Raw genomic sequence first — 18,916 nt, forward strand, 5'->3', positions numbered from 1 at the left:
ATGGATGGTTTAATTCAGAAGCCGGTTTGTTCTTACGGAAGAATTCCCCATTCAGAGTCAAAATCCTGTCACTTATGTCTGCTTAATATCTCCTAAATGTGTCTTTGCTTTTCCCTCCACCTCTATTGCCAGAAATAAGACTGGTTTAGTCATTGCTTCCATCAATTACTATGCTGCTCTTCTTGTTGGTCTTCCAGATCTTCCCATCACCCTGCACAAGAAATCATTCATCTTCCCCTGTGCTCAGACTTAACTGTGTGTAACAACACATTTATTCTGTGTACATTTTCACTTGAAATGTTGCCTTGGTGAAAAATTTGTTTAACCTAAGACAGAGCTGTCTGTAGAAATAAAATATTTATTCTCGTACTTTTAATGAAAACATAAATTGACTCCTGTTTCGTTCACAAGTTAAAAAAATAAGGGGTGGATGAGAGAAGATGCAACTTGGCTGACCAATGCCCTCCAAGTTTGCTTAGCAGTTAAATACCCAAGAAAATTAAACTTTGTAGGTTTGGGGTTTTCAATGACTGATTCATACAAAAATGTCACAAAAGTGAAATATTATTCATGCTTTTTTTTGTAAATTTCTTGACATATTTATGGTACAACTAAAATTTTTCAGAACAAAATAAACAGAGAAGATTTTAGTTGTATCACGTATTCAAAATTCAGTGTTCAATCTTGGGCAAGTTATACGTTTGGGCAGTAACATTGTTCAAAAATATGGAGGTAAACAGCCTCCAAAATGCCATTCTTAAAAAATTGTGTTTACTGTAGCTGAGAATAAGGGTATGTATTTGCTATGAATTGGATTTTTTTTAATGTATGGTGTTGGGCTTTTTTCCTTGTGAATTTTATCTGTGCATTTTTCAGTTCCCTCAAAAGCTTGATTAAGGTGAGGTGCCATGGCAGAGAGAATTTCAGGAACCAGATGATGTACTCTGGAAATCGAGGTAATGTTTGCTTTTAGACAATTCAGTGATGTTCTGGCACCCCTGAGAGTTCAGCTTGCACACTTTCAGCACTAAATAATGTACAGGTAAGATGTAAAAGTCATTATCCCAGCAACTACACAATTAAGAAAACTAGGCTGTGATCATTTCCATCATGTTTTGCAAACCTTTACGCCAGCTAACTAGTCTGTGGACCCTAAGAAGAGATCAAATGTGACTACTTCTCAGTCATGACACAAGTTCAGTGATTTTATTCCAGACCCAAAGGATCTACTTTAAATTTTCTTGGGTTTCATGTAGAAAGTAATATGCTAGTTGTGACTAGCTGAACTACCCATGGTATTTCTTTCTCTCCAGTAAAATGGCTATAAAATTGACCATTCAGCCTATTCAGACATGTATTTCAAATAATAAGGTCTGTTAATACAAATAAATCAATAAATAAATAGAGAAAAAGGGCATTAAAAGTATTAAGGCCTCCAGACTTCAGCTGATAGTCTCAAAGCACGGTTACATCAATTTTCCACAGATTCAAGAAGCAAGTGTGACTTCACAGACAATTTTCTGTGGAAATGCATTGAGAATAACTGCTGCTTTAAAACATGGAAAGACATCCACAAGTGTCTCTGCATGAATCCAGCTCAAGCACAGCAAGGTCAGTGCTGTGGTTGAGCACAAAGATGATGTTAAACCTAAGTCACTATGCCTTGTTCCTGTACCAAACTTCCCAGAACTACTTAATTCACAAGAAACATGCAGACATACCCTGGTTCTGCATGGGGCTGGCTTGTGTCCTCTGTGCTAATTAACTTGGGCTCTGAGCACCATGAGAAGAGGATTATCTGGTCTTGAAATAGCCTTGGAAGCAGTTTTCTTTCATGTAGTGCTGTGCCAGAGCCAAAGCTCTGGTGGACCCAGCTGGCTGTCACCATTTCTGTCAGACATGAGCTGGCTCTGAGAGTGGCATTCGTCTCATTTAATGTTAGATGTCTGCACTACAGACATCTACATCTCGATTAGTCACCCTTGTCTCCCTTTATAGTCAATGGAAAGAAACAAGCATGATTCACCCCATCCTAAAACAGACATCTCAAATGTGGATGAATCATGCCTCAACAGTGTCTGTTTTGTGCAGGCAGTGAGAGGAAACGATGGAAACACAGGGCTGATGTCAGTAAGGAAATTAGATCTTGGAAGCTACTGAGTGGCAGCACTGCAGGAGAAGGGTATTTGTGGGACAAATAGGTAAGTAGAGACAAAAAGCCCCACATAAACGACTTATTTATGGTCAACAGGTTTGAAAACCCAGAAGCCAGAGCATTGTCTCTGAGTCAGGAATGAAGGTGGTCACTTTGGTAATTTCAGCATTAATGACAAAAATCACTGTGTTTAATCAATGACTTGTGTGCATCTGCCTCCTCCTAAAGCAGATCTTTATGTATGATACATCTCTCCAGTATCACAACATTATTTGAGCTAAATGAGATACAGAGAACTTCACTGGGTTTAGTGATCAATTTTAACACCATTTGTTGTTCATTATTTTTTCTTTTCCTTCTGGTGATTTATCAAAAAGAGTGAAGCCAAGTTGTAGCAGTGTCCCATAGCTCCTATAATCCAGGCAGGTTACTTCATCTCTCCACTCATGGCTTTTACAGTCTCAAAAAGATAACAATTCTCCTTTCATTTCTGCCCAGTAACTTCCCCTTAAAACAAATTTTAGTATTATGTAATATTATATTGCTGCTGGACTTTCTCCCCTCTAATAGTGACAGAATGCAGGGTTTTTTTCATACTAACTAGAAAATGTATGCAATAAAATTTGGATGTTCATAGAATTCATGATTTTGGGCAGCCTTTCCTTCTGACTTAGGTAGCATCAGCAAGAAGCTTGGGGAGTCCTGCGGTCTAAAATAACGAAAATCAGTGTGAAAAACCCCCCATCTAAATGTGGCATTCTTCTACAGCTTGAAGCATGAGCAGTTAGTCAGGGATACACAATGTGGTGCCCTCATTTTCCCAAAGTGGAGCTCTTTAAAGCTTGCATCCCATGCCTTTTCTGTTGACATTCAAATTGACTTTCTGCATTTCATAATGGTAGTTCCTGACTTGCTTTTCACTCTATCTGCCAAACCCACTGCTGGGTCTTTCTCAGATGCATAAGAGTCAGGGATAAAGCTGATGGAAAATGCATCACTTATTTCAGTCATTTCGCTAAAGTACACCCCAGTTACCAGGAAAGTAAGACAGGAAATTATTAGAATTGGACTGCTGTCATCATCTGCTATTTCATCGATTGCTCAGTTTTCTGACAAGCCCAAGTTCTTCTTAGCTTTAAGCCATTAAAACAGTAATAATAATAATAATAACAACAATCATAATGCATCCAGAGAAAAACAAGGCAGCACTTTAGAGAGAAAAGTACCATGTTCTTGTCAGTGAAGGCTGTCATCTCCATGTAACCTACAACACATCTCCAACCCCCTGCTCCCAAGCAACTGCACTGCCAGGGTGCCTTGTCTCCACGGCCTCTAGGATCCTTGTTTCTGCAGGAGTGAAAGGACTTATCTTGGGATCTGCTCCCTTAATTCCCTCCTGTCTGTTGGAGAAAGAATCAGGCACTGACCAATGTTTCAGTTGAAATGCAGCTGCTGGGGAAGAAAGGCTGTACTCTCTAAGCCGTGAAGAAGCAGACTTCTGCTTTGCAGCTTCTAGGAAATTTTATTGCTCTGAAGTAACACTTGCTGGCATTCCAGCCCCGGCTCTGCACATCTACCAGTGAGCCCTACCACATGAGTTCTTTGGGCATGAAATATTCTCCATTGTGTAACTGGACAATGTCCAGCCTGCATGGCTCCACAACAAAGAATAAGTAGGTAGATTTTGGGGCAGAAACCACACATATTCTATTTTTACATATGAACCAGGCCAAATTGTCCTGTTAGAACCACCAGCCTGTATCCAAACAATCCCATTGACCTCAGCTGAGTGTAGCTAAGAGGAGAGCTCAGCCTCGGCGCGTGTCCCCTACGGCTGTACCACAGTGTGTAATTATTGCTGTTTGTTATTTCTACTGCTGCAGAACCCACAGGATCAAATAAAGATCAGGATCCCAACTGTGCTGGGTGCAGTGCAAACATATAAGCAGTCATGGTGCCTGCACTGAAGAGCTTACAGCTGTGTCTCTTAGGAGAACATTTCTTCGTCTAATAGACTTCTCTATTAAGAACTGCTAATTGCTTCATTCAGCCTAACTTTTTTCCCTGCTTAGTTTCTTCTATTTCTCCTGCCTAGCCCCCCTAGACCATCCTTAATAATTCTCCTTCCTTCACAGTATCAACAGCTTTCCACACTATGCTGACAATTATTATTCCTCCTCTTGCTTCTTAATTATCTGATCAGATACTTCTCCCTTGTCACTTTCTGCTTTTCAATATTTTTTTTCTTAAAACAAATATTTGTCCTCATTCTTTTTATTGTAACAATATCTTTGGACCCTTATCATTCCAGCATGGCTGAGTGACACTACTTATGTCTCCTCTCTGAGCCATGATGTCATGTTTCCCTGAAGGACTCCCCGAAAGCACATTCACACTCTGCTATTCCCTTCGCCTGTCTTTTACTGCCAGAGAAATGGCTCATTGTCACCCCACAGGTTTCCTTCACTGTTGCAACCTAAATACCACATTTTCCATTTGCCAAATGTCTGCTTCAGATTACCTCTTTACACACCTCTCTCCAGAGGCATTAGATGATAGGTTTTTTCCACTCTTCCGGGCTGAATCTCATTTCACTGTTTCCTGCTCATATTTCCAAAGTCTCTTGATCCCTTTGTATAACTTTTGTGCTTTAATTCGCGCACAGAAATCTCATCAGACCCTTCTAGAAGAGGGTCTCTGTGGCTTTCAGAGGCAAAGTGTACCTGTTGCAGTGCACTTACACCTTTAAAAGATCACAGGCTTGTAGTAGAAGCTCTGACTCCCACAACTGCAACTGTGGTGCTCCATGGCCAGCACTGGTTTTTATTCCACTACTGGAATAGCAAAACTCTGCTCCTGAAGGGAATTTTTTAGAAATGCAACACTCAGGTTGCTTATTTCTTATAAGACACATACAGTGCTGAAATAGGGGTCATACTAGTCCATGAACAATTTAACATTCTGTTAATGTTCCCCATAAAATCTCCTTAAAAGAACAAATATTCTTCAAATGCAGCTGCTTTCTGGTCCAACATCAGCTGCCAGACTAGAGCAGGGCAGGATAGAAATGGTGGGTGTTTTCTCTTCCTTCCATGCTTTTTTAAAGGTTGAAGTTCCATCAGACAACTTTAAACTTGTAGGTCATTAATAACGTGTTGTTGGACATCTCTGACCAACCAAATTTTCAAAAGGGAAACCGGAGCCATCATACCTGGAGATAGGTGGTTGGACATCCCAAAGGAGATCTCTTGAACTACTTTCAGGTGGAGAAAGAAGTTTTCTTATTCTTTCACTACAAGCACTCTCTCTCCTCAAAAGTAATTTTCTTAACATTATATGAGGTGCAGTCTCTTCCTCATATCTGTTTGAAAAGAGATCATGTAAGGATTAAGTGGCAGAGACCCTGTTTAGTCTAGAAAACTGTACTAGTTTTCAGAGATTATATTGCCCTGGCTGCCTCCATAATTTACCATGTTCCCTTCGATGGTATCTGAATTTAATACAAAGACATGTCACAGCAATGATGTTATTAAGTGGGAGTTATTGTGACTAACTACTAATACCAAACCACTTTCATTACCAAAATTAATTTGCTAATTGGTTGACTGTTATCTTTTAGTTGTTTCCTCGGAACAATCAAAAGCACTGGGGAAGAATTACTTTTGACAAATTTGCTTCAGTTTAAGGGATCTTTCTGTAATTTAAACTTTTTGCCTATACTTTATATGCAGGTTTTAACATCAATAATTTTAAAGTTCTTCAGCTGGGATTAACTCCTTCCTATATGTGGTGAATTACTTCTTATGTCCTGCAGTTAGGAGTATCACAGAATCTAAGAATGGCTTGGGTTAGAAGGGATATTAAAGATCATCTCATTCCAACCCCTCTGTCATGGGCAGGGACACCTTCAACTAGACTAACTTGCTCAGAGAATGGATTGTGGCTCAGAGGATGGGTAGTGATAATTAGATATAGTAACTTGAACACAAGTTTCATCTCTTGGAGTTTCTTGGAAAGATGTCAGAGAAAACAAAACTATGAGGATTAGGGAAGAAAATTTGTTTTGGTGCATGGAAGTGTTCAGATATTTTCTACTGCTCTGCAACACCACTGAAAAAACAGTGACTGAAGGTAAATGTCACCTTATCCCTGTTCAAATATTTGAAGGTTGGCTATCTAAGTCCACTGCATTTTTCATAGAGTCACCAAGGGCAATTTGACACTTTACTGTGAGGTTGTCCCATTTAAAAACTTTAAATAGTTTTGAAGGAGTACCTTAGTGTTTGGACTTGCTTTTTTATTTCAAACTAATGAAGTTAAACTAATTTCTGCTATTGAAAGAAATGCTTGACATTGTGCAGCTTCCCTGGTTTTGAGGCAGGATAAAATATCTTCTCTGGAGTAGACTAATCAATTCTTTATGTCATAAGGGTACTTTGTAATGATCAAAATTAAACAATATTAATATTGATAGAATGTCTTCTATTATCTCCAGGCTCTTAAGAAATTTTGAACATATCACTTCAAGAAAAGTGTGGTCTGGGTATTCAGAAAACATAATTAGGAAGGGAGGTCAGAGGGGGTCTGGAAAAATGACCTAAGCAGAGGGATTGAAGGGATTCAGGTTGTTTAGTCTAGAAAAGATATGCTGGGAGTGCTGCTGATAGTGGTCAGCACACAGTCTTCCTTATTCTTCTTGAGGCTGATGCTAAAGAAGAAGAAATTATGTATTCTTGACATCTCTGACAGGTAGGTCAACACATAATTTCAGCAAAAAAGTTAAAATGATGGTTAACAAAACTTGTATCAGTGAAGATGAAAACACCATGGAAGAGAACATCTTGGAAATTCTTGAGTTTCCTGTGTTAAAATTTTGGGCCAGGGTAAGAAGAATTACAGAGTGTTAAAATGAGTGGGCTACTCAGACCACAGGAGTGACATATGAATATTCCTATTTTTGCAACGATGGAAGGAGCCACCTGAAGTACCCAGCAGGCATATACATACATAATCTCACAAAAAATCTCATGAAATCTTAATAATCCACACAGTGTATATTGTATGTTGTGAATAACTCCTCAGATTCTGTCCCAAAATTAACTGAACTTACCTCTAGCTTTGTGCATTGTTCCATAATCATTAATGTCTTTTTATTAATTGTGTATTTATTTTAATCCATACATGTTAGGCCTAACCACCTTTTGCCACAGCATTTCTTTTGAGTTCTTTTTTAACCCTCTTTTCAGGTTTTGCATATCTTTTGATTGAGTAGCTGTCACTAGATTTTGCATAAAAGGCAGTGCAAAACTCAATGCAAATACTGTGAATACACTTTCCTCCTGTCTGAATATGCAGTCCTTCTCACCCTGGTCTGGTGCTATCACACTTCCACCAGCCTGTGTTTTTTTTAGATGGAATCTGAAAGGGAGAAACAGCTAGCTGAGGAGCTGACAGAGAGCAATTGAAGCAACAGATCCCCTGACAAGTTGTTTCAGCTTCAAGGTCAATTAGATATTTTGCAGTCAAATAAGATTCTGAGTCCCAGTGTATAGCTGATCAAATTGCCCAGCTTTCTTATCTTCCCTCTACCTCTGCTTTAAACAGCTCGTCTATGGCTACTACAGTGATCCTGTCTGGATGAAAACTCTGGGGAAGAGTGTCCTTCATCACAATGTCTCAGGCTCATCTGTTTTGTCAACAAACCACAGCGTTTTTGAAGCTGCTGTGGGAACCACAGGGAAGATGTTACAAACACAATAATGTATTGTCTGAGGAAGCATTTAAAGACAGCAAAGGAGTCAGGTGTCACTGGAACATGTTGCTTCTTATTTCTGTGGTGAGGGCGAGCAAAAGGAAATAATCCATGAAAAACACCCAGGTACGCTCACTCCTTCTCTTTCATTACTCTATACACCAGTTATAGCAAGAAGGGATTTGAAATAGTTGTTTAAACTGTATGAGTTCTAAAATGGCTTCCCGCTGACAGAGACTCTTATTGTCCGTCTATCTGCATTTCTAAAGCTTAGATTTGCTTAACATCTATTTTGGCACCTGCATATTGACAACAATGGAGAGTGATGATTATCTGCAGAGGATGTGGAGGCAGTGCAATATTCTCCATTGTCTCCCAAGCCCAGCTAGGTCAGACCTGAAACAGACTGGACATCTCTGGGTGAAGGAAGAGGGGATATCTCTCTTTTCACTGCCTTTTTATATTTGGGCTCTTCTCTGTGCCTCCTGATTTTTAAGAAGTTGCATCTCATTAATGGGCACAGTCAGCAAAAGAATGGAGCACAAAATGCAGTTCTGTTGGGGCTCGCAGTATCTACCTGGTGTAAAGTGTAGATTTTTTTAAGCAATGATGATGCTTTCTGATTTCTCCTGGACTTTGAAACACCTCTGTCACTTTCCAGAGGTAGAAATTCAGAATAATGCTTCATAAAATCATAGAAAGTCAAGGGGTGGAAGAGACCTTTGAAGCCATCTATTTCCACCACCCTGCCATGGGCAGGGACACCTTCCACTTCCAGGGTGCTCCAAGCCCTGCCCAATCTGGCCTGGAACACTTCCAGGGATAGGGCAGACACATCTTCTGTGGGAAACCTGTATCAGGGCCTCACCACCCTCACAGGGAAAAATTTCTTCCTGATATCCAATCTAAACCTACTCTCCATCAGTTTGAAGCTATTTCCCCTTGTCCAATCACTTCATGCTCTAATAAATGACTCCTAAACTGAAATAAATTACTGCACTGTGTCCAGTTATCTCAATTTTTCAAAGTGATTCCAGTTAGATCAGAACTGTGAGTCCACTACACTGCCTGTGTGGGCTTGTCACACAATATACAACTCAGTTCAGCGCTCTCATCTTTACCTTTGGGTTGTCTTAAGGTCTGTCCCACGTTATCTAAGAGCAGTGGCCAGTACTTCACAACCTTTCTTCAAGTACTAGTTTAAACAATGACCTCAGAAAAAACAGTGCCCACTGCCCTTTTTCTTCAAGTGCAAAGACTGCTTCTTGGATCTTAGATTTGCTCTGCTCTGAAAAGTGACATGGGAATGGGTATATTTTTATCAAACAGAATTTAGCAAAAAATATGGAATTTTTTTTTACCTGACCTGGTGTGAAGAAAACTCAGAAAAATACATAAAGTCAGCTTTCTGATGCATGCACTACATGATGAATAAGAATAAGGTAAGATAAGACAGGACAAGACAGGGCAGGAATTAGATGAACGTCCCGAAGTTTGCTGGCTTCCCACCAGCACAACCATTTCCATCCCACATTCATTAATCCTTCATGAGCCTCAAAAAATTGAATTTATTAAACCAGGCTGAAGTCAAACCACCCATGGATTTTCAGCATGCTTGTGATTCAGTTCACCCTTTTCACACAGCTATGAAAAATGTAAATACCTTGCCATGTCTGTGTAGAAAATTTGTGAAGAAATAGAATTTGCCACTACCTGGAAAACAGAGAATTAATTTCACACAAATCAAAGGTTAGTGTTTATTTCCACTCAGGGTGATAGAAATGACAGACTTCTATATTTTAAGAAACAATTTATAATAAGTTGTCTGGGTGGCTTGCAAGGGACAGAGGTGGAATTTTTCATTGTTTTAATGCTAAATATTAATTTGAACTAAAATTCCCATTGTATTGGTACTTGGTTATTGATACAATCTTTATCAATGCTAGGACACTGCAGGAGTTAGCTTTTCCTGACTTATTTATGTACTCTAAATATAGCAGTCATGCATCAAATAAGAAGCACATTTATAAATAATTTATGGAAGATGAATAATGGATTGTTAGATGTCTTAATAAATGACTAATCAATCGTTATAGAATCCACAGGTCAGAAGTTACTTTTAAACATGGCAAATAAACTACATGAATAATAAGCTGTCCAGAAGCCATCATCCTTGCAACTGTATAGAAAGCCATTCATATCCACAATATGCATATAACTAGGCTTGATGAATAATACAATAAGAAACAAAATGTAAAACCCACACATTTGTTGAGTGTACTCCTGCAAACCATTCATCTTATTCACCTAGGGGTTTTAAAGCTGGCAAAAAACAATGGGAGCTTGAAAACTGTCCATGAAGATAGGGTTACTGTTCTCCTCAAAAGCATATTCCTGGTTTTCAACTGGTTTGGGGAAGGTACATTTATTGTACAAATCTTTTATAAGATCAGGACGTGATTAGCATGACAAGTCATGCAGGTTATTTCTGTACTGTTGCTACTCAAGATTCTTCCAGAGATCTATATATATTTGTAAACAGGAAGACGAGTTCCCTCATCAGCAGTTTCTTATGCTATATAAAACTAATTCTGTAGCATATATAACTGGTGGATGCACAGACCTGCTTCTAATGGCCAACAAGACAGACTGCAGAAAAGCAAAAATTGGTGATAAAGAGTGTTGTAGGATTGCAGCCTGACCCCAGACTTGAGTATCTGAGCAATATCTTACATGACCATCCTGTAGAACGACATGATCTTCACTGTGTTCCTGCCCAGTAGAGGAAAGGACCAATGTTACGCTCTCTGGTGACCTTCAAAGCCTTGTCCCTGAGTGGCAGGTCATACATATTTCACAGCTTTGATTAACTACTCTTGAAGATCTCATAAGAACCCAATAATGAAAAGAAAAGCCAGACAGGGGCAGCAAGCTATACAGTATTTGGGAAAATGGAAATTCTTAGGCTACGGATAGTTGATCATTTTTCTTCCTGAAAGAGTAAGAATATATATAAGAATAAATTACTCTCATCACATTTTTAATAAGATGATAGAATTAATTCATTGTGCAGTCTTCTTTTTGTTTTTCTTAAACCCTGAGCTGTTCCTGAGAGCCTTTAAAAGTCAAGAAGTCTATAAGACTATTTCAGCATTTTAAATAATCCAAAGGAAAAACCTGAAAGACAACTGAATGTGTCAGCTAAACAGTTTAAGCTCTCCAGCTTTAGTCTCTATAGGCAGCAATTACATTTCGAAGGAAAATGTTTTACAATTGTAATTACACATAATAGGAGGAATGTATTTTTTCCCTTTATCCTACTCCCATGGTGAGTCAATTTAATTTTTAAATACAAGAGACATAATTGATTTTAGCCCTAGATTAGTACTGAAAATGATCTATATGTGCTCTCACTAATGGAACAAGAGAATTGGCATTCCTCAGGGACCTTAGCCCAACCCCGTTCATGGCAACAATTATTAGACCCTGACAGGTTAGCTACTAGGAAGAGGGGGGCATAGAATACCCTGCTGATTAACAATCTAGTGAAATAATTAATGTTATGCTCTTCTCATTTAATTACGGATTATTCACAAATATATTATTATTAGAGACCACAAAGGGAAGTAGCTGTGCAGAGTTTTGACTTCATCTATGCTGCTTATAAGGCCTTTTGTAAAGGGTTTAGGGAAGCCTCTTGCTTTGATTTGCTCCTGAGCATATTTTAAACAAATGGGGGGGGGCTTTTACAATTTAATTAAGGTCTGATTCAACAGCCACAGAAATAAAAAATTTCACAGTGATATCAGTAGAATTATATCAGACTTAAAAGTATTATATCGAGATGACATGTTTGCTCGATATATTAGAGTAATGGGTGAACAATCAACAACAATGCAACTTGTTTAGTTTCTAATACCTTTGTTTCCCTATATGTCATAATAGTCTATATCAATCAGAACATGTCATTTTACAGGCTGATACGAATAACAAGAACAGGCACAGGACTTTACGCTCTAAGTGTATTTTTTTTCATCTGCAATAACCTCAGTCATTTTAGGTGTCAAGTAGTTTATTTTAAATAAAATGAAAGTGAAGTGAATGGGAAAATGTTCATGGCATCTGGGAAATGCCAGCCCCTGTGGTTCGCTGACCATCCAGATTATTTATGGGTAATTTGGCTCACCTATAATTTCAAGCGACATACACACATGGGCATATAGACTAAACTACCTTGCTTTGATAACAAAAATGTGCTTTGCTCTGCTGAATATTTGTCTGTTTTCTGGAAAATAGGATCTCCCAAATCTCACACAAGTTGCAGTTCTGTTAGCTTCCAGATGGATGAATCCTGAGTTTCAAATTTATTTTATATTCTTCACCAAATTTGCACAGAGACTTAGGTATTTCAAGGATAGTGAGGAAAAAAACAGCCCAGACTTTCAAACATGGGAGTTCAGAGTTAGACTCATTGCTAATAATACTTGGTATTTGTAGTGACAATGTGATTGTGTTGTAGATCTTCAATCCTTCCCACCATCCAGAAAATAAGAACAGAAAAAGAGACTAAAGAAGGCACACTGCAGATTTTCTAACTAAGCTGGATATTCTTGTCACTCTTGTTTCTTGCCTCACAGAGTTTTGTGTAAACAAATTCTTGTAGAGTCCTGCTGGCTACAGGCTAGATGGGTCACTAACATATTTTCAGCAGGGAACTTGTAGATTCTATCCTGACTCCTTTCTCTATGTACTCTTTTTATCCTTGACTCGCAGCTACTGCTTGAGTTTTTTATGGAGAATATTGGCACTCTTATGGACATTTAGTGAACAATGTAAACCTCCACTCCTTGACAAGGATAACACTCATCTGGGAAGGATCATGCTGTTGACTAGAGTGACTCAAGAGAGAGCAAACTGACCAGAGCCTGGGCATGACATGTGAGAACCAATGTTGAAGATGGCTCTGCTCATTGCAAAGGAGGGTGGAGTAGATAATCTTTAGAGGTACCTTCCAACCCAAACCTTTCTATGGTTCCATGATTTTATGAATGTATCAGCAAGTGCCACACTTCAGAGGCATTCTGCAATCATCAGTGAGAACATACATGAAAAGGAAGTGTGTTAATGTTGTTAAAGTAAATAAAACTTCTTCACACCAGAGACCACACCTAAGAATCCCTTTGATTTGTCCTCAAGTGAAAATTCTGCAAGCATACGACTGTGTGCTGCAAGCTTCTCTTGAGGTGTCTGGCAGCCCAAAGGGTTACACATGGCAATTGCATTCAGCGACATTTTATACGACTTCTACGACTTTACAATTGCAACTTTCTGCTGTGTCTCATAAAGATCACTCTCAGTCTTACTAAAACCAACATGGATAACATCATCTGGTCTGTCCTGGAATGTGAAATACACTGTTTCTAGATAAAAAGAACCAAAGTACTGTTCTGATGCTCATGCAGCAGAAGTTTGGGAGTTGAAACAGGAATACAAAGCTAGTCCCAAGGTAATGATGTAAGATGAACTGTCCTCTGTCTGTCTAGCTGTCCTTATCACTTCAGTTTTGTTGCAGGACTAGTGCAGCTTTGATCATTTTGGACTGGACCAGGATTACACCTGACTTCCTCAGAGCACAGGAAGAACAAACAGATGAAAAATGCCCCCTTCAGAAAAGCCACCACTGTAGACCCTGGAACAAAGTTGTTTACTATCACTGCGTAAGACTACATGATATTCACAAGGGGGTTCAGTGGCACAGCCTTACATCTGCTCAGTATTTTGAAGTCTGTTGAGGAATACCAACTGCTGACCCATCATACTCAAACTTTTTCCACTCAACACGTGTATTAACTGGAGACAAGCAGCTCCACAGCAAACATAGCAGCTTGAGCCTATAGACACAGTAAATGTTAATTGATAGCACTGTGACAGCTATTGGTAAAATCCTGCATCAATAGGTGTAGGTTTGCCACGAAAAGTAGAAGGACAATAAGGTGTGTGCACCTGGCATTTACTAGCTTGAGCTGTAACATAAGAGGTAGGACAGAGATTCAGCTAAGAGGAGGAATTTCCAAACAGCCAAACATTACCTGAAGAAATGTGGAGGTGTCTAATATGGGATATTTTAAGCTAGAATTTATTCTAGTAAAAGAAACAAGAGATTGGATGCTGGGTTTTGTTTCACATTTTCTCCTCTTATGGAGTTTCCCTCTTTTCTGATATATAAACAGGGAGGCAGTTTCTCCTGTGAGACCACTCTGCTGACTCCCCTTCTCAGTGATGACAGGACAGGAGGCAATGGTAGAAACTGATGTCCCGGAAGTTCCACCTGGACATGAGGCAGAACTTCTGTCCTGGGCAGTGACCGAGCCCTGAACAGACTGTCCAAAGAGGGTGCGGAGTCTCCCCCACTGGGGATATTCCAGAACTGTCTGGACGCAATCCTGTGCCCTGTGCTCTGGGATGGCCCTGCTGGAGCAGGGAGGTGGGACCGGATGACCCCACTGTGGTCCCTTCCAGCCTCATCCATTCTGGAATTCTGTGATCACCTACCCCAAATGTTCATACATTGAGTGCTCTTCTCCCGACATTGCTTGTGATTTCATCTTGAATAGATGCAAGTGTGATGCTCTGTCTGAAGCACTGTTTACCGGGGCACCCTTTCTATGCCCATGGGGCAGGAAGGTCGAGCCTTCTCAGATGGACTCACAGATCCAGCCCCATACCCTCACAGCAAATTTTCAATAAAAACTAAACGGTTCATGATGGTATACATGGGGAAGAGCAGGTGTTGTTTATTCCCACATTTGCATTTGCACACATATCCTTACTGTCTTACTCTCCAAATAAACACAAGCTTTCTGTGGTGCATCAAGGCCGACCACCAGAGTGCAGCAACCATTTGAGAAGGGCTTGCACATTACTCTTTTTTAGCACGTGCCTGGACAAAGAGGAGGCCCCTGAAGGCAGATTTCAAGCCCAGATGTGCACACATTCCAGGTACCAGGACTAGAAATTCCTCAGTGAAGCACTTCCAGAAGGCTGCTACAGAAAACAAAAAATTGCTTTTCATACCTAATTCTGTGTTAATCAGTCTAAACCAGAAAAAAAATGTGATGTGAGCAGATGATCATGCAGAACCCGAGAAAAGAGACACTAAATGCACATTTTTATATACAAATAGCAATTAAAAGGTCTGAGTATCCTACTGTGAGGTCTGCATCACATGGACATTTTTCATCCATTTATTGATTATCAGGATAATGATGGAGAGTAACCTTTCACAGTTTCAACATGTAGAGACTCCTAGAAGATCAGGGAGGCTCTGCTGTTGCGATGATGACACAGGATGGCTCCTGGCTGTGGCATTCTGTGTTGGACGTACCAAAGGTAGAAGTTAAAAAGGATGTTGGCAATGTGTGCTGGTTTGGCCAAATTTAGAAATATATCCTCTCAGAGAGGGCAAGTTACAAACCACGCCTCCCCCACCAGGTTTGGGAAAAAACTTTTTCCTCGAAGGAAAGTGAAAGAGATAAAAACTATTTATTTAACAAACACACGGGAAAAGGAAAATAATGCTAAATGATACAATATTGCTGTGGAGAAAAAACCTGGGAAAGTGTTAGAGTCCTCCCTTTGGTCCTCCTCTTTCGAGCTGGTACGGGGTGGGCCCCCTCCTCCAGGGGCCAGGGCCCTCAGTGGAGAACAGTCCCAATGTGTTCTGAAGTTGAAAACAATCCAGCAGACAGAGGGAAAAATCTGAAATTCCAGAAAAAAGACAAAGTTCAACTCTCCGGAGGAGAAAAAACCCAAAAGCTGGCTGAAAAAGCAAGCAGGGTGCTTCTCCGCTCCTCTCCCCCAGCAGCAGAACACAGAAGCCAAAAAATAATGCAGAGAACGAGAGTGTGTTATCTCTGTCTGTGTCCTTGAGGTTCTTTTTTCTCTCTCCACTCAGGCTCAGTTTAAAAGCATAGAAAGGTATATATACTAATTTCTGGGCATGGTGCAGTGATAGGGAATACAACATCAAGTCACCCCAAGACACAGTGTTACCAAGCCACTGATTCCAGACAATGCATAGTAAACAGCAAGGATAAAGTAGGTTAAAATTAAGTGGGCTACTGACTTCTTTTAATGTGCCTGGAAACGTCTCTGTAAGTAATTTATGCAAACCTACAAAGGGTATATGAAGACTGACAGTGGGTAAGGTATATTTAACTTCCTCACAAAAAAAGACAACTGTCCCACCTTTTAAGAAAACATCTTGTTCCGTGTTTAAGCTGAAGCACAAAGTTGAGCTACAGCAAAGTGACTGGCTTGAAGAGTGACTCAGATAAAGGCACCCACCATGATTTCCCAGAGGGGTTGAATGCATGGTGAGAAAGATGGGATTCCCTCAGCCCTGTTCCACAGATTTACCTAGACCACCCTCTAAGCTGGAGAGGACATAGAGTACCATGGGCAGGCCATAAAATTAAAAGCACCATCTTCCCTCTTATTTGTTTAACGATTTAGCTTGATGCAAGTTTAACAACCAGAAGGAATTATAGATGAGGTTTTCAGCGTATTATGACAAAGTTGAAGCCATTCAGCAATTCCCAGTGCATCTTATTAATCAGTTTGTGGAATGATGGATAAAAGGGTGGACAATACTTAGGGCTTCCAGGTCTCAAAATCTAGACTTTGAAATATATTCAAGAAAAATAATTGTTTGGTGTAAAAGATCTATTATACATTATGGTAGCCGGGATTTACCTTTCAGATGTGGGCACTTATTATGGAAAGAGGTAATGGGTAGAGAAGGAAGATCATAAAGCAGCAGGTGTGAAAGAGTTCAAGTCTCTAGAGTCTTTATCCACTCCTTCTCATTACATTAGATTGCTTCCATATACTTAGTGGTGTAAATATCAGTTTACCAACTAAATTTGTAGCTGAATTTGGTCAGAACCTTTCTGAGGTTTTTATGTTCCAAATCCATGTACTGAACTGATGCTTATTCCTGTCCTCCCTATACAACCACAGGCTTGTAAGTTTTCTTCCTGCTTCCCCCTTACTCAATCCTAGATCCACAGGAGAATTTCATAGCAGACATTTCACTTTGCCCCTTCCAGAAAACAGCTCCTGCTTCTGCAACATGCCACCTGGGTATAGTTAACAGGTGAATGCTGAGCTGACCTCAAGGTCATACTTCCAGAAGCAGACACACAGTGCCAGGAGCATCCAAAAGACGTTCTCTCCCTGGTTTTAGTGCTTTATATTCTTGCCTGTCACATTAACAAACCTAGTCTTGCATTTTTGGACCAAATCCTGGAGGGGTATAATGCCGCAAAACTTGGTCCACCGCAGTAGCATTTTATTAAGCCTAGCCCTACAGAGGAAGACTTGTGGGTAATGGTTGATGAAAAACTCATGAGCCAGCTGTGTGCACTCGGAGCCCAGAAAGCCAAATGTATCCTTCGTTGCATCCAACGGAGTGTGGATAGCAGGTCCAGGGAGATGATTTTCTCACTTTGTTCCTATGAAATCCCAGCTGGAGTACTGTGTTCAGATCTGGTGCCCCCAACGCAAGAAGGATGTGGAACTCTTGGAGCAAGCCCTGCTGAGGAGATCGGGAACTTGATAAGAGGATGGGAGCACCTCCTGTATGAAGACAGGATGAGAAAGTTGGGGGTGCTCAGCCTGGAGAAGAGGAGCATGGAGACCTCACAGAACCTTCCAGTATTTGAAGGAGGCCTACAGGGAAGCTGGGCAGGGGCTCTTCATCAGAAACTGTAGTGACAGGACAAGGACTAAAGGCATTAGACTGAAAGAAGGGGAAATTTAGGTTAGATATTAGGAAAAATCTTTACTGTGAGTGTGGTGAGACAATTGCACAGGTTGCCCAGAGGAGCTGTGGCTGCCCCATATCTGAATGTGTCCCAGGACAGGTTGGACGGGGCTTGGAGCAACCTGGGATAATGGAAGGTGTTCCTGCCCATGGCGGGGGGGGAACGGGATGAGCTTTAGGATCCCTTCCAACCCAAAGCATTCTGTGATTTTACTAGTCAAGAACCCTGGTTGTGAGACAGTTTGATTTAGAGCTACCTATTTACCTAGGATACTTACCTATTTAATACTACATATTTACTTAGGATACAAAAGCCTTTATCTGAGATTCAGTGAAGCACTACTGAATTGTGACCCATCAAGTGACTTTCATTTATTCTCTACCTGGATCTATTGGAAATATTTTGTGGTCACATCAACTTACCTAGTGATTATCTGTTCAGTTGATTGCTAAGTAGAACTGCATTCTGTTTGCTCATTGATGATTTTTAATTATAATCTGAACTCTGTCAAGGGCTCTAATCAATAAAGTGCCAGGAAACCTCAGAAGCTGAAAGAGGGAGAAATAATCATTAGCTGTTATTAAAGTAATGGCCAATAGAAGCACAATTCTTTGTACAATGGCCAATGTTTCAAGTGCTTATTGATTTGCTTTTATAACAATTATACTGCACTCAGGAAAGATGGGAAGTTAGAGGAGGAAGGAGAAAAGTGAAGTAAAAAAAAAAAAGAAAAACACAAATCTGCAGCAGTTATTCATGTCTCAGAAGACATAGGTATGGAATATGCCCACTTAGATGATAATCTGTTCTCCTAGGCCTTTATAAAGAAGCCATGCTTTCTGAATTTGTCAAATATTTTAATACTGCCATTGCCTACCATCGGCCCACAAAACACAGTGCTAGCCATATTGTGATATCCCCATTCCAATGTGATAATTCTTCAGACAGCCTTAATATGAAAAAATGTTCCCCATACATGATTTATAACAGTTTTATAAGGTGAAGTAATTACATTATCAGATATCCCTGATGTGTTTGAGCAATAAGGCACCTTCATAATAACAGACGACATCTTATAATTACCACAAGGCAATTGCACTCCTGGGGAAAGGAGGAGGTCAAAATACATGTCTTGACTATACAATGCCCCCAAGGAAGTTATTATCAGGATATAAATAAATA

Source organism: Corvus kubaryi, unplaced genomic scaffold (assembly GCF_017639235.1).
Source record: "Corvus kubaryi isolate FWS band 111438036 unplaced genomic scaffold, C.kubaryi_AGA036_p1.0 37308, whole genome shotgun sequence".
Classification (NCBI taxonomy): Eukaryota; Metazoa; Chordata; class Aves; order Passeriformes; family Corvidae; genus Corvus; species Corvus kubaryi.